This window comes from Bubalus kerabau, chromosome 3, assembly GCF_029407905.1.
Source record: "Bubalus kerabau isolate K-KA32 ecotype Philippines breed swamp buffalo chromosome 3, PCC_UOA_SB_1v2, whole genome shotgun sequence".
NCBI classification, from domain to species: Eukaryota; Metazoa; Chordata; class Mammalia; order Artiodactyla; family Bovidae; genus Bubalus; species Bubalus kerabau.
In genome coordinates, this window is record NC_073626.1 from 98,704,048 (window position 1) to 98,726,897 (window position 22,850).

A 22,850-nucleotide genomic window follows, 5' to 3' on the forward strand; every position below is an offset into this window, starting at 1 on the left:
TTCTTTTATCTTTTCTTAAGACTCTGTGTAATTTAGCAAAAATGAGTAGTAACTCATTCTCGAATCATCTGCTAAAAGTGTAATTCTCCTCCCCCAAACATGGGAAAGTATTTAGTAATCTGCCATGTCCTTTTTTGCAGTGGTGGGTGGGGAGCTGAAAGCACAGCATTCTGGGGCTCATTCTTCTGCTCCGATCTGGTCTGGGCACTTACAAGGCTTGGTGCACCACTGCAGCGCCAGCCCTGGGGAAGGTTTTCTTTGCCTTGCTTCTGTGATGGATCCCCTGTTTCCCGGATCTCTTTCTTGGTTTTCTCCAGTATTTTAGTTGAGGACGCTATTTGGGAACTTACATGTCTGCTAGTAATTTTGTTTTGTTACCACAAGTGTTTTCTGGTTTGGTCAGGTTTAGATGTCTAAGACGGAAGTCAGGTCTCTGCAGAATATGTGAAAGCACTGCTCCTAATTTGGGACTTCTAGTATTGCTCTTGAAAAATCTGATGTCATCGTGATTCTTGATCCTTTGAATCTGAACTTTTTGTTTTTTTAATTCTTTCTGAAAATAATTGAATATTTTCTTTTGCTCCTGGTGATCTGAACTTTTTTTTTTAAACTTGATGTGCTTTATAATTTTTTTTCATTCCTTTTATTACACTTTTTTTTTTAATTAGGACAACTTATTCGTTTTTTTTTTTAAATTTTATTTTATTTTTAAACTTTACATAATTGTATTAGTTTTGCCAAATATCAAAATGAATCCGCCACAGGTATACATGTGTTCCCCATCCTGAACCCTCCTCCCTCCTCCCTCCCCATTCCATCCCTCTGCGTCGTCCCAGTGCACCAGCCCCAAGCATCCAGTATCGTGCATCGAACCTGGACTGGCAACTTGTTTCATACATGATATTTTACATGTTTCAATGCCATTCTCCCAAATCTTCCCACCCTCTCCCTCTCTCACAGAGTCCATAAGACTGTTCTATACATCAGTGTCTCTTTTGCTGTCTCGTACACAGGGTTATTGTTACCATCTTTCTAAATTCCATATATATGCGTTAGTATACTGTATTGGTGTTTTTCTTTCTGGCTTACTTCACTCTGTATAATAGGCTCCAGTTTCATCCACCTCATTAGAACTGATTCAAATGTATTCTTTTTATTGGCTGAGTAATACTCCATTGTGTATATGTACCACTGCTTTCTTATCCATTCATCTGCTGATGGACATCTAGGTTGCTTCCATATCCTGGCTATTATAAACAGTGCTGCGATGAACACTGGGGTACTCGTGTCTCTTTCCCTTCTGGTTTCCTCAGTGTGTATGCCCAGCAGTGGCATTGCTGGATCATAAGGCAATTCTATTTCCAGTTTTTTAAGGAATCTCCACACTGTTCTCCATAGTGGCTGTACTAGTTTGCATTCCCACCAACAGTGCAAGAGGGTTCCCTTTTCTCCACACCCTCTCCAGCATTTATTGCTTGTAGACTTTTGGATCACAGCCATTCTGACTGGTGTGAAATGGTACCTCATAGTGGTTTTGATTTGCATTTCTCTGATAATGAGTGATGTTGAGCATCTTTTCATGTGTTTGTTAGCCATCTGGATGTCTTCTTTGGAGAAATGTCTATTTAGTTCTTTGGCCCATTTTTTGATTGGGTCATTTATTTTTCTGGAGTTGAGCTGTAGGAGTTGCTTGTATATTCTCGAGATTAGTTGTTTGTCAGTTGCTTCATTTGCTATTATTTTCTCCCATTCTGAAGGCTGCCTTTTCACCTTGCTAATAATTTCCTTTGATGTGCAGAAGCTTTTAAGGTTAATTAGGTCCCATTTGTTTATTTTTGCTTTTATTTCCAATATTCTGGGAGGTGGGTCATAGAGGATCCTGCTGTGATGTATGTCAGAGAGTGTTTTGCCTATGTTCTCCTCTAGGAGTTTTATAGTTTCTGGTTTTACGTTTAGATCTTTAATCCATTTTGAGTTTATTTTTGTGTATGGTGTTAGAAAGTGTTCTAGTTTCATTCTTTTACAAGTGGTTGACCAGATTTCCCAGCACCACTTGTTAAAGAGATTGTCTTTAATCCATTGTATATTCTTGCCTCCTTTGTCAAAGATAAGGTGTCCATATGTGCGTGGATTTATCTCTGGGCTTTCTATTTTGTTCCATTGATCTGTATTTCTGTCTTTGTGCCAGTACCATACTGTCTTGATGACTGTGGCTTTGTAGTAGAGCCTGAAGTCAGGTAGGTTGATTCCTCCAGTTCCATTCTTCTTTCTCAAGATAGCTTTGGCTATTCGAGGTTTTTTGTATTTCCATACAAATTGTGAAATTATTTGTTCTAGCTCTGTGAAGAATACTGTTGGTAGCTTGATAGGGATTGCATTGAATCTATAGATTGCTTTGGGTAGTATACTCATTTTCACTCTATTGATCTTCCAATCCATGAACATGGTATATTTCTCCATCTGTTAGTGTCCTCTTTGATTTCTTTCACCAGTGTTTTATAGTTTTCTATATATAGGTCTTTAGTTTCTTTAGGTAGATATATTCCTAAGTATTTTATTCTTTCCGTTGCAATGGTGAATGGAATTGTTTCCTTAATTTCTCTTTCTGTTTTCTCATTATTAGTGTATAGGCATGCAAGGGATTTCTGTGTTGTTGATTTTATATCCTGCAACTTTACTATAGTCATTGATTAGTTCTAGTAGTTTTCTGGTGGAGTCTTTAGAGTTTTCTATGTAGAGGATCATGTCATCTGCAAACAGTGAGAGCTTTACTTCTTCTTTTCCAATTTGGATTCCTTTTATTTCTTTTTCTGCTCTGATTGCTGTGGCCAAAACTTCCAAAACTATGTTGAATAGTAATGGTGAAAGTGGGCACCCTTGTCTTGTTCCTGACTTTAGAGGAAATGCTTTCAATTTTTCACCATTGAGGATAATGTTTGCTGTGGGTTTGTCATATATAGCTTTTATTATGTTGAGGTATGTTCCTTCTATTCCTGCTTTCTGGAGAGTTTTTATCATAAATGGATGTTGAATTTTGTCAAAGGCTTTCTCTGCATCTATTGAGATAATCATATGGTTTTTATTTTTCAACTTGTTAATGTGGTGTATTACATTGATTGATTTGCAGATATTGAAGAATCCTTGCATCCCTGGGATAAAGCCCACTTGGTCATGGTGTATGATCTTTTTAATGTGTTGTTGAATTCTGATTGCTAGAATTTTGTTAAGGATTTTTGCATCTATGTTCATCAGTGATATTGGCCTGTAGTTTTCTTTTTTTGTGGGATCTTTGTCAGGTTTTGGTATTAGGGTGATGGTGGCCTCATAGAATGAGTTTGGAAGTTTACCATCCTCTGCAATTTTCTGGAAGAGTTTGAGCAGGATAGGTGTTAGCTCTTCTCTAAATTTTTGGTAGAATTCAGCTGTGAAACCGTCTGGACCTGGGCTTTTGTTTGCTGGAAGATTTTTGATTACAGTTTCAATTTCCGTGTTTGTGATGGGTCTGTTAAGATTTTCTATTTCTTCCTGATCGAGTTTTGGAAAGTTGTACTTTTCTAAGAATTTGTCCATTTCTTCCACGTTGTCCATTTTATTGGCCTATAATTGTTGATAGTACTCTCTTATGATCCTTTGTATTTCTGTGTTGTCTGTTGTGATCTCTCCATTTTCATTTCTAATTTTATTGATTTGATTTTTCTCCCTTTGTTTCTTGATGAGTCTGGCTAATGGTTTGTCAATTTTATTTATCCTTTCAAAAAAACCAGCTTTTGGTTTTGTTGATTTTTGCTATGATCTCTTTTGTTTCTTTTGCATTTATTTCTGCTCTAAGTTTTAAGATTTCTTTCCTTCTACTAACCCTGGGGTTCTTCATTTCTTCCTTTTCTAGTCGCTTTAGGTGTAGAGTTAGGTTATTTATTTGACTTTTTTCTTGTTTCTTGAGGTGTGCCTGTATTGCTATGAACTTTCCCCTTAGGACTGCTTTTACCATGTCCCACAGGTTTTGGGTTGTTGTGTTTTCATTTTAATTCGTTTCTATGCACATTTTGATTTCTTTTTTGATTTCTTCTGTGATTTGTTGGTTATTCAGCAGCGTGTTGTTCAGCCTCCATATGTTGGAATTTTTAATAGTTTTTCTCTTGTAATTGAGATCTAATCTTACTGCATTGTGGTCGGAAAAGATGCTTGGAATGATTTCTATTTTTTTGAATTTACCAAGGCTAGCTTTATGGTCCAGGATGTGATCTATCCTGGAGAAGGTTCCATGTGCGCTTGAGAAAAAGGTGAAATTCATTGTTTTGGGATGAAATGTCCTATAGATATCAATTAGGTCTAACTGGTCTATTGTATCATTTAAAGTTTGTGTTTCCTTGTTAATTTTCTGTTTAGTTGATCTATCCATAGGTGTGAGTGGGGTATTAAAGTCTCCCACTATTACTGTGTTATTGTTAATTTCTCCTTTCATACTTGTTAGCATTTGTCTTACATACTGCGGTGCTCCCGTGTTGGGTGCATATATATTTATAATTGTTATATCTTCTTCTTGGATTGATCCTTTGATCATTATGTAGTGACATCTTTGTCTCTTTTCACAGTCTTTGTTTTAAAGTCTATTTTATCTGATATGAGTATTGCTACTCCTGCTTTCTTTTGGTCCCTATTTGCATGGAAAATCTTTTTCCAGCCCTTCACTTTCAGTCTGTATGTGTCCCCTGTTTTGAGGTGGGTCTCTTGTAGACAACATATGTAGGGGTCTTGTTTTTGTATCCATTCAGCCAGTCTTTGTCTTTTGGTTGGGGCATTCAACCCATTTACGTTTAAGGTAATTACTGATAAGTATGATCCCGTTGCCATTTACTTTATTGTTTTGGGTTCGAATTTATACACCGTTTTTGTGTTTCCTGTCTAGAGAATATCCTTTAGTATTTGTTGGAGAGCTGGTTTGGTGGTGCAGAATTCTCTCAGCTTTTGCTTGTCTGAAAAGCTTTTGATTTCTCCTTCATACTTGAATGAGATCCTTGCTGGGTACAATAATCTGGGCTGTAGTTTCTTTTCTTTCATCATTTTAAGTATGTCTTGCCATTCCCTCCTGGCTTGAAGAGTTTCTATTGAAAGATCAGCTGTTATCCTTATGGGTATTCCCTTGTGTGTTATTTGTTGTTTTTCCCTTGCTGCTTTTAATATTTGTTCTTTGTGTTTGATCTTTGTTAATTTGATTAATATGTGTCTTGGGGTGTTTCACCTTGGGTTTATCCTGTTTGGGACTCTCTGGGTTTCTTGGACTTGGGTGATTATTTCCTTCCCCATTTTAGGGAAGTTTTCAACTATTATCTCCTCAAGTATTTTCTCATGGTCTTTCTTTTTGTCTTCTTCTTCTGGGACCCCTATGATTCGAATGTTGTAGCGTTTAATATTGTCCTGGAGGTCTCTGAGATTGTCCTCATTTCTTTTAATTCGTTTTTCTTTTATCCTCTCTGATTCATTTATTTCTACCATTCTATCTTCTAATTCACTAATCCTATCTTCTGCCTCTGTTATTCTACTATTTGTTGCCTCCAGAGTGTTTTTAATTTCACTTATTGCATTATTCATTATATATTGACTCTTTTTTATTTCTTCTAAGTCCTTGTTAAACCTTTCTTGCATCTTCTCAATCCTTGCCTCCAGGCTATTTATCTGTGATTCCATTTTAATTTCAAGATTTTGGATCAATTTCACTATCATTATTCGGAATTCTTTATCAGGTAGATTCCCTATCTCTTCCTCTTTTGTTTGGTTTGGTGGGCATTTGTCCTGTTCCTTTATCTGCTGGCTATTCCTCTGTCTCTTCATCTTGTTTAAATTGCTGAGTTTGGGGTGTCCTTTCTGTATTCTGGCAGTTTGTGGAGTTCTCTTTATTGTGGCGCTTCCTCGCTGTGTGTGGGTTTGTGCAGGTGGCTTGTCAAGGTTTCCTGGTTAGGGAAGCTTGTGTCGATGATCTGGTGGATGGAGCTGTATTTCTTCTCTCTGGAGTGTAATGAAATGTCCGGTAATGTGTTATGAGATGTCTATGGTTTTGGGGTGACTTTGGGAAGCCTGTATCTTGAAGCTCAGGGCTGTGTTCCTTTGTTGCTGGAGAATTTGCTTGGTATGTCTTACCCTGGAACTTGTTGGCCCTTTTGTGGTGCTTGGTTTCAGTGTTGGTATGGAGGCGTTTGATGAGCTCCTGTCAATTAATGTTCCTTGGAGTCAGGAGTTCCCTGGAGTCAGGGTTTGGACTTAAGCCTCCTACTTCCAGTTATCGGTCTTATTTTTACAGTAGTTTCAAAACTTCTCCTTCTATACAGCATCATTGATAAAACATCTACGTTAAAGATGAAAAGTTTCTCTACTGTGAGGGTCACTCAGAGAGGTTCACAGCGTTACATGGAGAAGAGAAGTGGGAGGAGGGAGTTAGAGGTGACCCAAATGAGATGAGGTGGAATCAATAGTGGAGAGAGTGGGCTAGCCAGTAGTCACTTCCTTATGTGCACTCCACAACTGGACCACTCAGAGATGTTCACGGAGTTATACAGAGAAGAGAAGAAGGAGGCAGGAGACAGAGGTGGCCAGAAGGATAAAAGGGGGAAATGAAAAGGAGGGAGACAGATCCAGCCAGTAATCAGTTCCCTAAGTGTTCTCCACCGTCTGGAACACACAGAAATTCACAGAGTTGGGTAGAGTAGAGAGGGGTTAGGGAGGAGATACAGGCGACCTGGTGGAGAAAACGGAGAGTCCAAAGGGTGAGAGAGCAGTCAAGCCAGTAATCTCGTTCCCTAGTGAAAAATGGGTCCTGAAGATTGGGTTCTTAAAGGTACAAAATTGGTAACAAATACATAAAAGCAAAAATTAAAAATCTAGAGTAGAGTTTGGAATTTCAAAAATGCAATGTTAATGAAAAGAAGAAGGAAAAGAAAGAGAGAAAAAACGAACAAAGAAAAACAAACAAGGTTGCAAAAATTATAAAGAAACTACAGGTACAAAATTTATAACTAATACCAAAAAGCAAAAATTAAAAATCTAGAGTAGAATTTGGAATTTCAAAAATACAATGTTAAAAAAAAAAGAAGAAAAATAAAGAGAGAAAACAAACAAACCAACAAAAACAATGTCGCAAAAATTATAAAGAAAATACAGGTACAAAATTGATATCAAATACCAAAAAGCATAAATTAAAAATCTTGAGTAGAGTTTGGAATTGCAGATATACAATGTTATATAAAAGAAGAAGAGAAAGAAACAGAGGGGGAAAAAAAAAAGTCACAGAAATTATAGGAAAAAACTATATGTACAAAATTGATAACATATACCAAAAGGCTAAAATTAAAAATCTAGAGTAGAGTTTGGAATTTCAAAAATAAGATGTTAAAGAAAAGAAGAAGGAAAAGAAAGAGAGAAAAAATGAACAAAGAAAAACAAACAAGGTCGCGAAAATTATAAAGAAACTACAGGTACAAAATTGATAACTAATACCAAAAAGCAAAAGTTAAAAATCTAGAGTAGAGTTTGGAATTTCAAAAATACAATGTTAAAAAAAAAGAAGAAGAAAAATAAAGAGAGAAAACAAACAAACCAACAAAAACAATGTCGCAAAAATTATAAAGAAAATACAGGTACAAAATTGATATCAAATACCAAAAAGCATAAATTAAAAATCTTGAGTAGAGTTTGGAATTGCAGATATACGATGTTATACAAAAGAAGAAGAGAAAGAAACAGAGGGAAAAAAAGTCACAGAAATTACGAAAAAAACTATAGGTACAAAATTGATAACATATACCAAAAGGCTAAAATTAAAAATCTAGAGTAGAGTTTGGAATTTCAAAAATACAATGTTAAAGAAAAGAAGAAAAAGAAAAAAACAAAACAAAACACGGTCAAGAAATTATAAAATATGTATATGAAGTTTGCTGAAGAAAAAAAAATAGGGTTTTTTTTTTCTTTTTTGCAAAGTAATAGTTATAAAAGTGAAAATTAAAGGACAATAGAGGACTTAAAATTTTTTTTTTAAATTAAAAAAAAAAGAAAGATTGATCATAAAAATAGTAAAAATATATCTAGGTCTTTCTCTGGTTTTTTTTGTGAGTATTGTGGGTTCAGTTCATTTTTGGCTAGTTCCTTGGTCTGACTTATATTTCTCAAGATCTATAGGCCCCTTCCTATGTAGTTTGTAGTAACCACAGGGTTTTAATCTATGGCCTGTAGCTTCCAAGGCATTTCCCTCTGTTATAGTTTCTTCTGTTTGCTGGTCTCTTCAGTGTCTGGTTCCCGCCCTGACACAAAGGGGACGGTGGAGGACACTATTTTTTTTATTTTATTTAGGCTCACTTGTTCAGCCGCGCTGTGGGGAGGGAGGGAGGGATGCTGCAAACAGATAACACTGGTGTGCGCTCGCAGTGCCTCAGCCACACTGGTCTGCCCCCGCTCACGGCGCGTGTAGCCTCCCTGCCCACACTGCTCGGGCTCTAGGTTGTTCCGCCGGGAACAATCAGAGGCCGGCCCTGGGCTGCATGTACCTCCCAAGTCCAAGCCGCCCAGGTTCAGGCACTCGGGTAGTCCTCAGAGGTGCAGACTCGGTTGGGCCTGCGTTTTGTGCTCTTCCCAGATCCGAGCAGCTCAGGTGATGTGTTTGGCAGGCGCCAATGCTGCGACTTATCGCCTCCCCGCCACTCGGTTATCTGGGTGTAAAACCGGCGCACCTTCTCAGGCAGATGTTGACTGTCCAGACCCCCAAGAAGTTTTAGTTAGCAAAGAAGCCTGCTTACAGTTTTATAGATAGTGTCTCTCTTGGGCTGCGATTGCCCCCTTACGGCTCTGGCTGCCTGTCACCAGAGGGGGAAGGTCTGCAACCGGCTATCTCTGTTCAGTCCTTTGTTCTGTGCGCGGGCCTGGCGGTGTCTTAGGTTAGGGCTGGCTTTTCACGTGGTAGATATCCCACAGTCTGGTTTGCTAGCCCAAATTATTTCGCTCAGATAGCGCTCAGGACATTCCGGCCGATTCTTACTCTAAGGGACACAGCCCGCGCCGCGCTTCCCTGCCCAGCCCCCGCTTGCTAATGCCGTGTGCAGGCGTCTGCGCTGCTTCTCCGCTGGGGGAGTTACCGTAGGGCTCACAATCTGCGATTTTTAATTGTTTATTTATTTTTTTTCTCCCTTTTATGTTGCCCTCTGTGCTTCCAAAGCTCGGCACAGATTCGGCAGTGAGAAGGTTTCCTGGTGTTTGGAAACTTCTCTCTTTTTAAGACTCCCTTCCTGGGACGGAACTCCGTCCCTCCCTCTTTTGTCTCTTTTTTTGTCTTTTATATTTTTTCCTACCTCCTTTCGAAGAGTTGGGTTGCTTTTCTGGGTGCCTGATGTCCTCTGCCGGCATTCAGAAGTTGTTTTGTGGAATTTACTCGACATTTAAATGCTCTTTTGATGAATTTGTGGGGGAGAAAGTGTTCTCCCCATCCTACTCCTCCGCCATCTTGGCTCCTCCGCCTTTATTACACTTTTAATCTGGGAACTCCTGCCTTTCAATTTGAGGAAATTTTCTTGAAAAAAAAAAAAAAATTCCCTTCCATTTTATCTATTTTATTTTCTTCTAAAACTCTTATTATTCTGATGTTGTATCCTTTGGACTTATCTTAATCTTTTCCCTCTTATATTTCATCTATTTTTACTTTAGAAAGATTTACTTACTTTTATCCTCAAATCTTTTTGTTGAAAATTCAATTTTTGTTATTGTCCTTTTAATTTTCAAACGCACTTTTTATTTTGCTTTCTTTTCGTGTTTCATGAGTATACTGTCTTTCTTCTCTTTCTAAATGTAGCCCTGTATTGTCTCTCTTTCTTTTAAGACAGTTTCCGTTTGTTTGTTCCTTTGGTCTCTGCCTTTCACATTAGGAATCTTCCTCTAGTAGCTGGTGGCACTGGATTGTCCACTTACTTTTACCACTTACCCAATAATGTTTGAAAATTTGAATAGTTTAATGCAATTTCACGTTTTATTATCTTTTGAATGATTGTTGTCCTGTTGTGCAAATGTTTTACATACATGTCAAATCATGCAAAAACACTACAACCATTGTTTTGTATAGTCAGATTTGTTTGTTTTTACATTATTTCAATCTTACCTTTCCTGATGCTCTTCATTTCTTTCTTTATGTCTTTGCTTCTAGACTCATTTTCCTTTTGGCTAAAGAATTTCCTTTAGTATTTCTTTTAGTTCAGGTGTCCTGGTGATACATTCTCAGAGCTTGTGTTTGCTGGAAAAGTGTTTATTAATGTTTCACCTTGACTTCTGAAGTGTATGTTCACCTAGCAAAATATTGTAGGTTTGCAGTGATTATCTTTCACATTTTAAGATGTCATTTCATTGTCTTCTGTCTTCTGATATTTCTGTGGAGAAGGCAGCTCTCAGTTTTATTTTTGCTCCTTAGAAAATAATGCTACTTTTAAGATCTTTTTCCAGCGGTTTTACTATATGTGCCTAGGGGAGGCTTTCTTTTCACATATTGAATTGTACTTGGGATTTATTATACTTCTTGAATTTGTAGGTTAATGTTTTTCATCAGTTTTAGAAATTCTCAGGCATTTTCCTTGAAAATAGTGCTTCTGTTTAATTCATTAAAAAAAAAAAAGCATGTGTTCTTCCCTACCTGTCCCAGCTTTATTGAGTACAGTTGATATATAACTTTAAGGTATACAAAGTGATGATTTAATATACATTATATTGATATACGTCTTTCATATTGCAACATGATTACCACAGGAAGTTGTTCACACATTCACCACCTCACATAGTTGCCTTTTTTTGCTTTTTTTTTTGTTGTTGTGAGAATTATTAGGATTTCTTCTGCTAGCAGTGTTTCAACATGCAACACAGTGTTGTTAACCATAATCATCATGCTGTATTTATATTCTTAGAATTTATTCATCTTATAACGGGAAGTCTGTACTCTTTAACCACCTTTACCCATTTCTACCACTCCCTCCCACTGGCAGCCACCAGTCTACTCTCTGTTTCTATAAATTCAGCTTTCTAGATTTCACATGTGAGATAATACCCTATTTGTATTTCTCTGTGTATACACCACATTTTCTTTTTTAATTTATCTATTGGCAGACCTTAGGCTGTTTTCATGTCCTGGCTGTTGTAAATAGTACTGTAATGAACATGGAAGTGTAGATATCTCTTTGAGATGGTGATTTTATTTCCTTTGAATATATATCTATCAATAGAAGTGAAATAGCTGAATCAAATGGCAGTTCTATTTTTAATTTTTTGAGGAATCTCCGTACTGTTTCCCATAGTGGCTGCACCAATTCCCATTCCTACCAATAGTACACATACGTTCCCTTTTCTCCATATCCTGCCAGCACTTTTCCACAGTCTTTTTGAAAATAGACATTCTAATGGTAGTGAGATGATATCATCATGGTTTTGATTTGTATTGCCCTGATAATTGGTGACGTTGAGTACCTTTTGTGTACCTGAGGGCCACGATTTAGAAAAATTTTTTTTCTCTCACCTGGCCTTCTGAAACTCTGGTTACACATACATTGCTTGACTGTAGCCTACACAGTACAGAGATAGCTGCATGGCTGAACAAGGTGTGTGTGTGTGTGTGTGTGATCTGGGCCATACTTTTTATAAAGACATGTATGAGTTTATACAGATCTACCCTTTTGTATTCTGCCTTACCTGATTCCCTACCTCAAGTCCTACCCTCCTGGTATCTTTAATTCCTGAGCTTTTCTGGGGTTCTGAAGTATCAGTTAGCTGCTCATGGGCCTTACACTATGCTGATTTAACTCTGGGCTTACTTCTCTCTGCCAAGTCAGTTACTATTTGTCCATTACTTCTCTCTGCCAAGTCAGTTACTATTTGTCCATCTGTTTCCCAGTGACAAATGTTTTTGGTCCTTGGGTATTTTTTTAAAAAATCCATCTTTTTCTTGTTATTTTATTGGATTTTAGGAGGGCATGGAAATAATAAATTATTTAACCACAAATCCCACTGTTAATTTCTTTTCTAAAAAATTGGCATTGTACTGTTATACTACCTCTTACAGAAACAGTGCTTGACTATCTGAGATGATATTGACCAATCTGTTAGTCAAAGCTAGAAATGGAATGGGTGGGACAATTTTTCCCTTTAGTCCTAGCTCTCATTTCTTGTATTTTACCATCCCTCAGAAACGGCATTGTTGAAGCACTTGCTTTTCAATGAGACTCAAGGCATCGCCTGACTTTACTTGAGAGTCTGCCAGGAGAACTACAGAGAGATTATATAATGATCTTCATAATAGAGTTATGTCTTATTAAGATATTTTATTCTGTTTCATAGGCCTACACAGTCATTTTTTAAAATAAACTTCTAGAGAATTCTATAATGTGGCTTTCCAAGTGTGTGCACATGTCCTGGGAGTATACAAATGTTATTGGTGTAATGTGAGAGTCAACATTCAGAAATTAGTACTTCATTTCAGTGAAACTGTTTGCCCTAAAAGACTCAGTTTACTTGTTCTATACACAAATAGCTGTTGAGTTCGTACTTTGTGCAGAGCTCTGTCTTAGGTGATAAGGATATGCTGCTGCTAAGTCGCTTCAGTTGTGGCCGACTCTGTGTGACCCCATAGATGGAAGCCCACCAGATGGAAGTTCCTCCGTCCCTGGGATTCTCCAGGCAAGAACACTGGAGTGGGTTGCCATTTCCTTCTCCAATGCAGGAAAGTGAAAGGTGAAAGTGAATTCGCTCAGTCATGTCCGACTCTTCACGACCCCATGGACTGCAACCTACCAGGGTCCTCCATCCATGGGATTTTCCAGGCAAGAGTACTGGAGTGGGTTGCCATTGCCTTCTCTGGATAAGGATATAGCAGTGATTTTTTTCTCTTCCTTAAAAAAGTATTTTTTAAGTTCAAGTATAATTGATGTACAATATTATATGTTACAGGTGTACAGTATTTTGATTCACAATTTTACTTCATTTATAGTTATTATAAAATATTGATTATATTCCCTGTGTTGTACAATATATCCTTGTGACTTATTTTATACATAGTATTTTGTACCTCTTAATCCCTTACCACTATATTGTCCCCACTTCCTCCTTCCACTGGTAACCACTATTTTGTTCTCTATATCTGTGAGTCTGGCAGTAATTTTTTAAAATAGTTTTTTAATTGAGATATAATTGAGATATAACATAATATTATATTAGTTTCAGGTGTACAACATAATGATTTAATATTTGTATATAGTGTAAATGATCAGCACAGTGAGTCTGGTTAATATCCATCAGTACACATAGTTACAAAATGTATTTTGATGAGAACTTTTAACATTTACTTTCTTAGCACCTTTAAGTATAAAATCCAGTATTACTAACTGTAGATACCATACTGTTTGTTATATCCACAGGACTTGTTTATTTTATATCTGGAAGCTTGTACCTTTTGATTCCCTTCACTCATTTTGCACATTCCCTCCTCTACCACCTTTGGAAGCCAGAGTCTGTCCTCTGTATCTATGAGTTGTTTTCCCTGCTTCATATGTAAGTAAGATCATATGGTATCTGTCTTTCTCTGTCTCACTTATTTCCTTTAGCATAATACCCTTGAGTTCCATTCATGTTGTTGCAAATGGCAAAATTTCCTCTTTTTATGGCTACATAATATAGATCTCACATTTTCTTTATCCATTCATCCATCAATGGCATTATAGCAGTGTATTTATTTAACACAACCTTCTCTTTGAAGAGCCTTGCATCCTGCTGAAGGATATGGCAATAAGCAAATAAATATGTATTATAATATTAATTTAATTATAGTAATATAATGTATGTGTCATTAAGAAAAATAAAGCGGGCTGAAAAAATAGAGAGCAGGGGAATACTATTTTAGATAGGATGGTCAGAGTAAACCTTTTGAGAAATGACTGAGCTCTGAACAAGCTGAAGGTGGACCCTGTGTATATCCAGCAAAGAAAGTAAAAACAAAAATAAAGTCAGTCATTTTAGGTGACTGGTTGACACTGTGTAAAATAACTTGGATGTTTAGATTTAGGGAAATCTCTCCTCACTTTGTTTTACTTGGTAATCCAGATCCCTGTCCATCTAGAATGATTCTTTAAAATGTATATAGTAAGTAGACCAGTTATACTGAGATAATTGGTATCATTTCAATTTGGGATGTATTTATTGTATCTGAATCCATTGGGGACTAAGATAGAATATTTATTTGTGGTAAGCCAAATCCAGGCTCTCCTTACCATTCCATCTATATGAGGATGTTTATTAGATTCACTAGGAACTATCCTCAGAGTTGCTTTTAGAAACATACTGTCTCCAGGAGTAAAGAATGGGTCAGTTTTCTGGATTCTGTAAACCTGCAGAACACACTGAAACGCAGTCACAAAGAGCCCGTCACGCTGTCTTTCCTAGCTGTGCTGTGCTTACTCGCTCAGTCACGTCTGACTCTTTGTGACCCCACGGACCATAGCCCACCAGGTTCCTCTGTCTATGCGGATGCTCCAGGCAAGAATACTGGAGTGGGTTGCCATGCCCTCCTCCAGGGGATCTTCCCAACCCAGAGATTGAACCCAGGTCTTCTGCTTTGCAGGTGGATTCTTTACTGTCTGAGCCATTAGGCTCATGGAAATGCCTGTTCTCTTGGCCCAGCTGCTGCAGGAGTCAATGTACCAGGAGAAGCAGCTTCTCCTCCAGTGTTTTGGAGAATGAGCTGTGTTTGCAAGATACTTGTCTTCTTTTCTGAAGTAAGGATAGAGGCAGGTAAGAGAGACCACCTTCCTAGCAGGTCTCCTGTTGTCCCTGATGTCTGGCAAGTAAGTATGTTGATGTCCCTGGCAAGTATATTCAGCTTTCTCATTCTTTTTGAAGCCAAGCTATATGCACTCCAAGGAATTTGGAGTCCTCAAGAATGTCAAGGCAGAATGTGGTCTGAAATCCAATGTTTTCCTCACTATTCAAAAGCTCTGTCTTTGAGAGCTTATTTGCCAGTAAGTAAACTGTCTGGGGGGCTTCCCAGGTGGTGCTAGTGGTAAAGAACCTGCTGCCAATGCAGGAGACATAAGAGACTCAGGTTCTTGGGTCAGGAAGATCCCTTGGAGGAGGGGATGGCAATTCACTCCAGTATTCTTGCCTGGAGAATCCCATGGAGAGAGGAGCTGGTAAGCTACAGTTCATAGGGTCACAAAGAGTCAGACATGACTGAAGCAACTTAGCACACATGCATGCAAACTGTCTAGGAGAACTTCTAATGATAACCTGAAATATTATCAACTCTGTATTTAAAATTGTCCTGCTTTGAAAATGTGTTTGTTCTGGCTGTTGTTAAAATAATTTAATGTAGCAAGTTGATACTTTTCAGTGAAACTTTTCTTGTTTTATTTTTTTAAACTATGCAAATATTTTGGTAGCTCTGTAATTAATTATATTGCAATACACTCAATTGATACTCAGGAAATGGTCATGAACAGAATATAAACATATTCAATGTGTTAACTAAAGTAGTTCTTCAAACATGAAAACATTGAAAAATTTGTTTTAAAAATAACTTAATGACATCCATATTTTACCTCTATAAGTTTAAAATTTATTAATAAAGTATGTATTCATAAATTACGGTACATACATGGCTCAGGTTCTAAGTAAGGGAAAGAAATATTCTCTATGTAATATACTAACCAAAAAGACCATCCTGTAACCGCTGATAGTCTTTTTCCTGTGGGCTCTATCCTATTCTATCGGTCCCCAAGAACTATTAATCAAACATGTGCTATATATTTTGGGCCATTTGCAGTAATATATTTTATATGTAAAACCCACATGTAAAATACTAGTAGGCAGAACATAAGTATGGATTTTTGTATCAGTCAATTATGTGGCTCAAATTTGTCCTATGGTTTAGCATGTGTTTTTATAGAGTTAATTGGTTGCCTAAGGCTTAAACTCAATTTTAACCTAATTACTAGGTATAGAACCATATAGAAGCTGCCGGGAACTTTAATTGCATTATTATTCTCTGGTATGACAAAGTTCCTCCTCTGTCCTAAAGAATGTTCTTTGCTCACTTGTATGTGTATAGGATAGTAAAGTAATGCTCAAAATTCTCCAAGCCAGGCTTCAGCAATACGTGAACCGTGAACTTCCAGATGTTCAAGCTGGTTTTAGAAAGGGCAGAGGAACCAGAGATCAAATTGCCAACATCAGCTGGATCATCGAAAAAGCAAGAGAGTTCCAGAAAAACATCTGTTTCTGCTTTATTGACTATGCCAAAGCCTTTGACCTGACCTGCCACTTGAGAAACCTGTATGCAGGTCAGGAAGCAACAGTTAGAACTGGACATGGAAAAACAGACTGGTTCCAAATAGGAAAAGGAGGACATCAAGGCTGTATATTGTCACCCTGCTTATTTAACTTATATGCAGAGTACATCATGAGAAACGCTGGGCTGAAAGAAGCACAAGCTGGAATCAAGATTGCCGGGAGAAATATCAATAACCTCAGATATGCAGATGACACCACCTTTATGGCAGAAAGTGAAGAGGAACTAAAAAACCTCTTGATGAAAATGAAAGAGGAGAGTGAAAAAGTTGGCTTAAAGCTCAACATTCAGAAAACAGATCATGGCATCTGGTCCCATCACTTCATGGGAAGTAGATGGGGAAACAGTGGAAACAGTGTCAGACTTAATTTTTTTGGTCTCCAAAATCACTGCAGATGGTGATTTCAGCCATGAAATTAAAAGATGCTTACTCCTTGGAAGGAAAGTTATGTCCAACCTAGATAGCATATTCAAAAGCAGAGACATTACTTTTCCAACAAATGTCCGTCTAGTCAAGGCTATGGTTTTTCCAGTGGTCATGTATGGATGTGAGAGTTGGACTGTGAAGAAGGCTGAGCACCGAAGAATTGATGCTTTTGAACTGTGCTGTCGGAGAAGACTCTTTAGAGTCCCTTGGACTGCAGGGAGATCCAACCAGTCCATTCTAAAGGAGATCAGTCCTGGGTGTTCTTTGGAAGGACTGATGCTAAAGCTGAAACTCCAATACTTTGGCTACCTCACGTGTAGAGTTGACTCATTGGAAAAGACTCTGATGCTGGGAGGGATTGAGGGCAGGAAGAGAAGGGGATGACAGAGGATGAGATGGCTGGATGGCATCACCGACTTGATGAACATGAGTTTGGGTGAACTCCAGGAGTTGGTGATGGAGAGGGAGGCCTGGCGTGCTGCGATTCATGGGGTCGCAAAGAGTCGGATACAACTGAGCAACTGAACTGAATTGATGTGTATAGGATATAACCTAGAATTCAGCCTCAAAATCTTATGTATAGAAGTTATCAGCGTCTCCCCACATCAAGGATCATTGAGTTGCTGCTGATAACCCATGGAAACTCTGCCAAGTCTATATATGTAGATGCATTTGTGTGTGTGTGTGTGCGCACGCACATGCATTCCTGCACATGTGTGTTGTCTCCATTGGAAAGTCCAATAAAAAGTCTCAGGAGCATTTGCGATCCTTTTCCTGAGATTCTCCTTTGTGTTTACTTTTTCCTGTGTCAAATAGACAACTGATTATAATGGAGGTATGGCATGAATCTCAATTTTGTAACTTTGTTGTCCACTTATAAGACCAAAGGGAAGGGCTTATGGACTTTCTGCTTCAAGGTGTAAATGCTCTCTCCTGATCTCTCCTCTCTGCTTTTTCTCCTTTAGTTTCAAAGCAGCCACTTATGTCCCTTGGTCAGATGCCCATAGGACTCCTTTGGAAACTTCAGTCTTTTCACTAGAGGAAGAAATAACCATCTCAACACATACCTTTGATTCTTTCTTGGGTCTTACATCCCCCAGGGCCTCATACTTGTCTGAGTGTTAGTGGAGACTCTCCTCTGCTCATCAACAGTAGCTGGGCTCAGACACCATGACTGAGAATGAACGTGGGTGCCCAGTTCTTATTTTGTCTACCCAACAGTGTGAGCTGTGGCTGATTCCCTCACTGCTTTCCCTAAGAAAAAAGCACACTAAAGAGAGAACTATTTTTTCTAATCACACATGGAACACCTCCCTCGCCCCCGCCAATTGTTCCCTGTTACATAATTTTGTGCCCCTCTAAAATAATCAGCCCCTACATTTCTGTACAAGTCAGCAATTTATTTGGCATATCCCTGAATTGGTTCTCATATCCATGGATTATTTTTCCTCCATAGAATGTACATTTTATAAGGGCAGGGCTGTTAGTTTTGTTATCTATTCTACTGCAGTCTCTGGAACAGTGCCTAGCACAAATAAGCATTTAATATGTATTCATTGAATAAATGAATATTGTAAGGTTTACACACTACCTACAAATTGTTACTTTTTTGCCATAAAGAATTGGGATGTGTCTCTAGAGAATGTCAGCTTGGATTAATTTCTTTTTTTTTTTAAATTTTATTTTATTTTTAAACCTGAAACACTCTGTTAGTTTTGCCAAACATCAAATTTTATTATGAATTTTACCCCAAATCTGAAAGTAGGGAAGTTTGTAATTCACCCCTTCCTCCCCAACACTGAAGCTCATTAGGGATGACTAAGGTAAAGGAAACTGAAGGATGGAGGATATACAGAATTCGTGCTCGTGAGGGGAAGCTGGTAAGTTTGTAGTGCTAGACCAAGGACTCTAGACTTGGGCCTTCTTCAAACTGATGTGGCTTAAAGGGACTATAGTTTGGGAGTTTGGTGCGTAGACATAAGATTTATCTCTTAAAGCTAAAAATAAATTTAAAAGTAGGTATCAGTAGTAAACACTATACATGTAACTTTTTTCAAATTAAAGTTTGCAGCACACTCAAGGATGTTAAACATCTAGTTTTTTTGTAACAAGCACGTTTTGAATAGAGTAGATAAGGAATAAAGCAGATAACAGCTCTGGCTTATAGAGGCTACAGCAAGGACCAGTCATGCTTTGCAGTGTGGCTTTCATGCTGGCTGTTTAAATTGTGTTGTGCTGGGGGAAGGCCAGAGGAAATGTGAATATGACACAAATAAAGAATGGAATGAATGCAAGATCCATTCTGCTAAAAATATCAGCATGGTGCTTCAAACTGAGAGGAGAAAAGAAGACTGGGTTAATTTTCTTTGTAGATAATAAATATTGTGGCATAAGGCAGTAAGAGAGGGAAAGTCATTGTGAATGACTCAAAAGAAAATTGCTAAAAATCTCTAAATCAGTAATTGATCTTAATGGAATTTAATTATTTTATTACCTTAATCAGTCACCTCTTATCTTGCCTTAGCTTCCACTCCATTTTGAGAGCTATTAGCTCCTATTACCTAGCTGTGGTCAGGAAGAAATTGCTTGATAACAAGTTTTAATTCTTGTTGCAGGGTAACTTTGGCAAACTCATTTGTCTGTGTTAATAATACTGAAAGAAAAATAGTTATTATAAAATGAGTTGGGGTGGGAGAGATGGTTAGATGTGTATATGACTGTGTTTATTTTTACTTCTAAGACCCAGTGTGAAATTCTCTGAAGTCACAACTCATGTTGATTTATTTTGTATTCCAAGTGTCACCCATGTTGTTGTTGTTGAGTCACTATGTCTGACTCTTTGTGATACCATGGACTGTAGCACACCAGGCTCCCCTGCCCTTTACTATCTCCTGGAGTTTGCACAAATTCATGTCCACTGGGTTGGTGATGCTATCTAACCATCTCATCCTCTGCCACCCCCTTCTCCTTTTGCCTTCAATGTTTCCCAGCATCAGGGTCTTTTCCAATGAGTCAACTCTTTGCATCAGGTGGCCAAAGTATTGGAGCTTCAGCATCAGCCCTTCCAATGAATATTCAGGTCACCCATGGTACCTGTTTTAAAGTAAGCATCTGATAAATACTTTTGGAATGAGTAATAAAAATAACTAATATAGGGAGGAATAAATTGGGAGATTGGGATTGCCATATACACACTACTATATATAAAATAGAGAACTAACAAGGACCTACTGTGTAGCACAGGGAACTCTCCTCAGTACCCTGTAACAGCCTATATGGGAATAGAATCTAAAAAAAAGTGGATGTATGTATACATATAACTGATTCACTTTGCTGTACACATGAAACTAACAGCATTGTAAATCAACTGTACTCCAATAAAAATGTAATTAAACATTAACTAATATGCATTTAATTCTTCATACTACTGTTATTTCTCATGGAGATGAGATGATTTATACTCCATGATTACATGGAGATGATTTATATACTGTCACAGGTCAAATAACTCTTTTAATTGATTCTTTATCATCAGATATATAAAATATATAAATATATAAAAAACTTTGGTTCTGGGGAATTAAAAATTTTTTCGGTTTTGAAAAATTATTTAATGGTAAAATTTTAGACTTGAGAGAAGCTGTTAACACTGAGGACATATTAATAATATTGTGACCATTTTATTCATAATTTCAGTATCCAATAAGTCTATGCAGTTTTTCCTGTATACGTAATTAATTGGATAATTCTGAACAGCCTGTTATTCCCTTCTCTATTTTTCTTGCAGAAGCTATATATTTGACTTTGTAATATAGCTTTTATTTTGACATATATTCAGACTTAGAAAGAGCTGCAAAAATAGTACAGAGAATTTTCAGTGTATCCATCACCCAGCTTCCCCTCATGGTAATATATAATTACAGTGCATTGTCAAAATTAGGAAGTTGGTACAATATTATTCAAGTACAGAACTTATTTAGATCTCATCAGTTTTTAAGTGTACTCTTTGTGTGCATGTGTGTGTGTGTGTGTGTGTGTGTGTAGTTCTATGAAGTTGTACCACGTGTGTAGATCCCATAGCACTAACACCACAATTAGGATACAGAACTGTTCCATCACCACGAAGAAACTCCTTGTGCTTTCCCATAAAAGTCACATCCTTCCTCCAAACCTAACTCTTACAACTACTAATCTGTTCTCTACCACTATAGTTTTTTCACTTAGAGATTGCTCTACAAAGGAAATCATGTGGTATATAACTCTTTGAGGCTGATTTTTAAAAAATTCAATAAGATGTGCTTTAAATATATCCAACTTGTTGAATTAACAGTATTTTGTGCCTATTTATTGCTTAGTGGAATTCCACATACGTTTGTTTTTTTTTTTATAACAAACCTTTAAACCCACACCCAAAGCATCCTATATGCTGAAACTAAAGGTCTTCTGGGAATTATGATCTTAGGGAATATTATGAAGGTTTCCAAAGCCAGAGAAAGATATGAGAAATGGAAAAGACCATCTTTTTCAACTTCTTCCTGTACTCTTACAAACTAATACCATTCAATCCAGCCCTCATTTGTTTTATTATTATTATTTGTTTTATGCTGTGACAATTTAGGGTTTCCCAGTGTGTCCTCGGTTACTTGGGCACTGGTGATTTCTTTGGCTGTCCGTATTTCCTAAACTTCAATTCTTTCTAACTTGTTTTTCAGATCCCACTTTTAGCAGTAGCCCTCAGCTTGAATAGCCTAAGTTTCTCCTCCAAGGATTCAAGCAGCTTGGGAACACACGTTGACCCATGGGGCAGGCCTGCCAAGCCTCTGTGTGAATGACTGAAAATTCTCCTAGGAAAGAGTCAGGTTTATTAAGGCTCTACAGGAAAATGCACTTCTGAGAGCACCGTTATCTATCACTGAACATTTCTAAGGGGTTTTCAAATAAAAGACTTTTGAAAAACTCGATGAGCTCTTTCTCTTTAATCTCTGAGGGATGTGGAGTGCAGGACATAATGGCTATGTGCCAGAAGCCCTGCTCTAGTAGGCAGTGGTGATTAGGGCAGCTTTGGCAACAGAGGTGAGTTCCCTGGTGTCAGTAGCAATGTCAGTCCCAGACAGGCCTCTCCTCTGGGATGCGTGACCTCGTTACGGGGTTCCTTAGCATTGCCATCAGCATCTCTGTACTTTGGCAGCTTGGGCAGACCTCCACCAGCTTGGCAGAGCAGCAGTGCCTCCTGCGGCCACTGGCAACAAGGGCTCTACTTTCAGCATCAGTGATGAGAGGTGGTGTGTGTGTGTGTGTGTGTGTGTGTGTGTGTGTGCATGTTCTCAATCTTCAATCTCTGGAAGTATCCTCCTGCAGAACTATCAGACCTCTGAAACTATTTCCTATATTGATTTTGTAGAAGAAAAGTAAGGTTTGAGACTTGACCTGGCTAGGGAACTAAGAATTTTGAAATTCAAAGCTTCTACTGGGTCTTATTGTGGTAAGAGATGAACATCAATAGAAAGATGCTTTTGTAGAGGGCTTGATTGTTACTCAGGTATAAAAATAATATTTTTCTATGGCATGAATTATGTATACATAGAGTATTTTCTAAGAATGAAAATAAAAGGAATACAAAGGGCACATGTGCCTTCAAATAATGTAAAATACTGATATTGAGTAGTTGTGTAGAGGTGGATAGAGAAGTGTTTCTTTCCTTAGTGTTTGAAACTCTGTTCTCCTAAGGATTACTTTATATCTGGGAGGTGTGTGTGTCTGTGTGTGTGTTTGTGTGTGTTCCTGTTGTTAAAAACAGAATTCAACTGAGTAAACTGTAAGATCTTATTGGCTTTATTTCATGATTCATGGATTAGGCAATGACCTATCTAGCATATAGAAAGGAGCTCTGAGGAGCAACTCAAAAGGAATTATTGATACTTTTATAAGCAGAAGAGAGCAGGAACAAGGAGGTTATACTTGGCAAAAAAGCAATTTGGATATTGTAAGGCCACGTTTTTTTTTAGTGGATGGCAGGACTCCACCAGGCAGATTACCCAGCCATTGCTGATCAGGAAATTCCTGATGAACTGGTTTGAG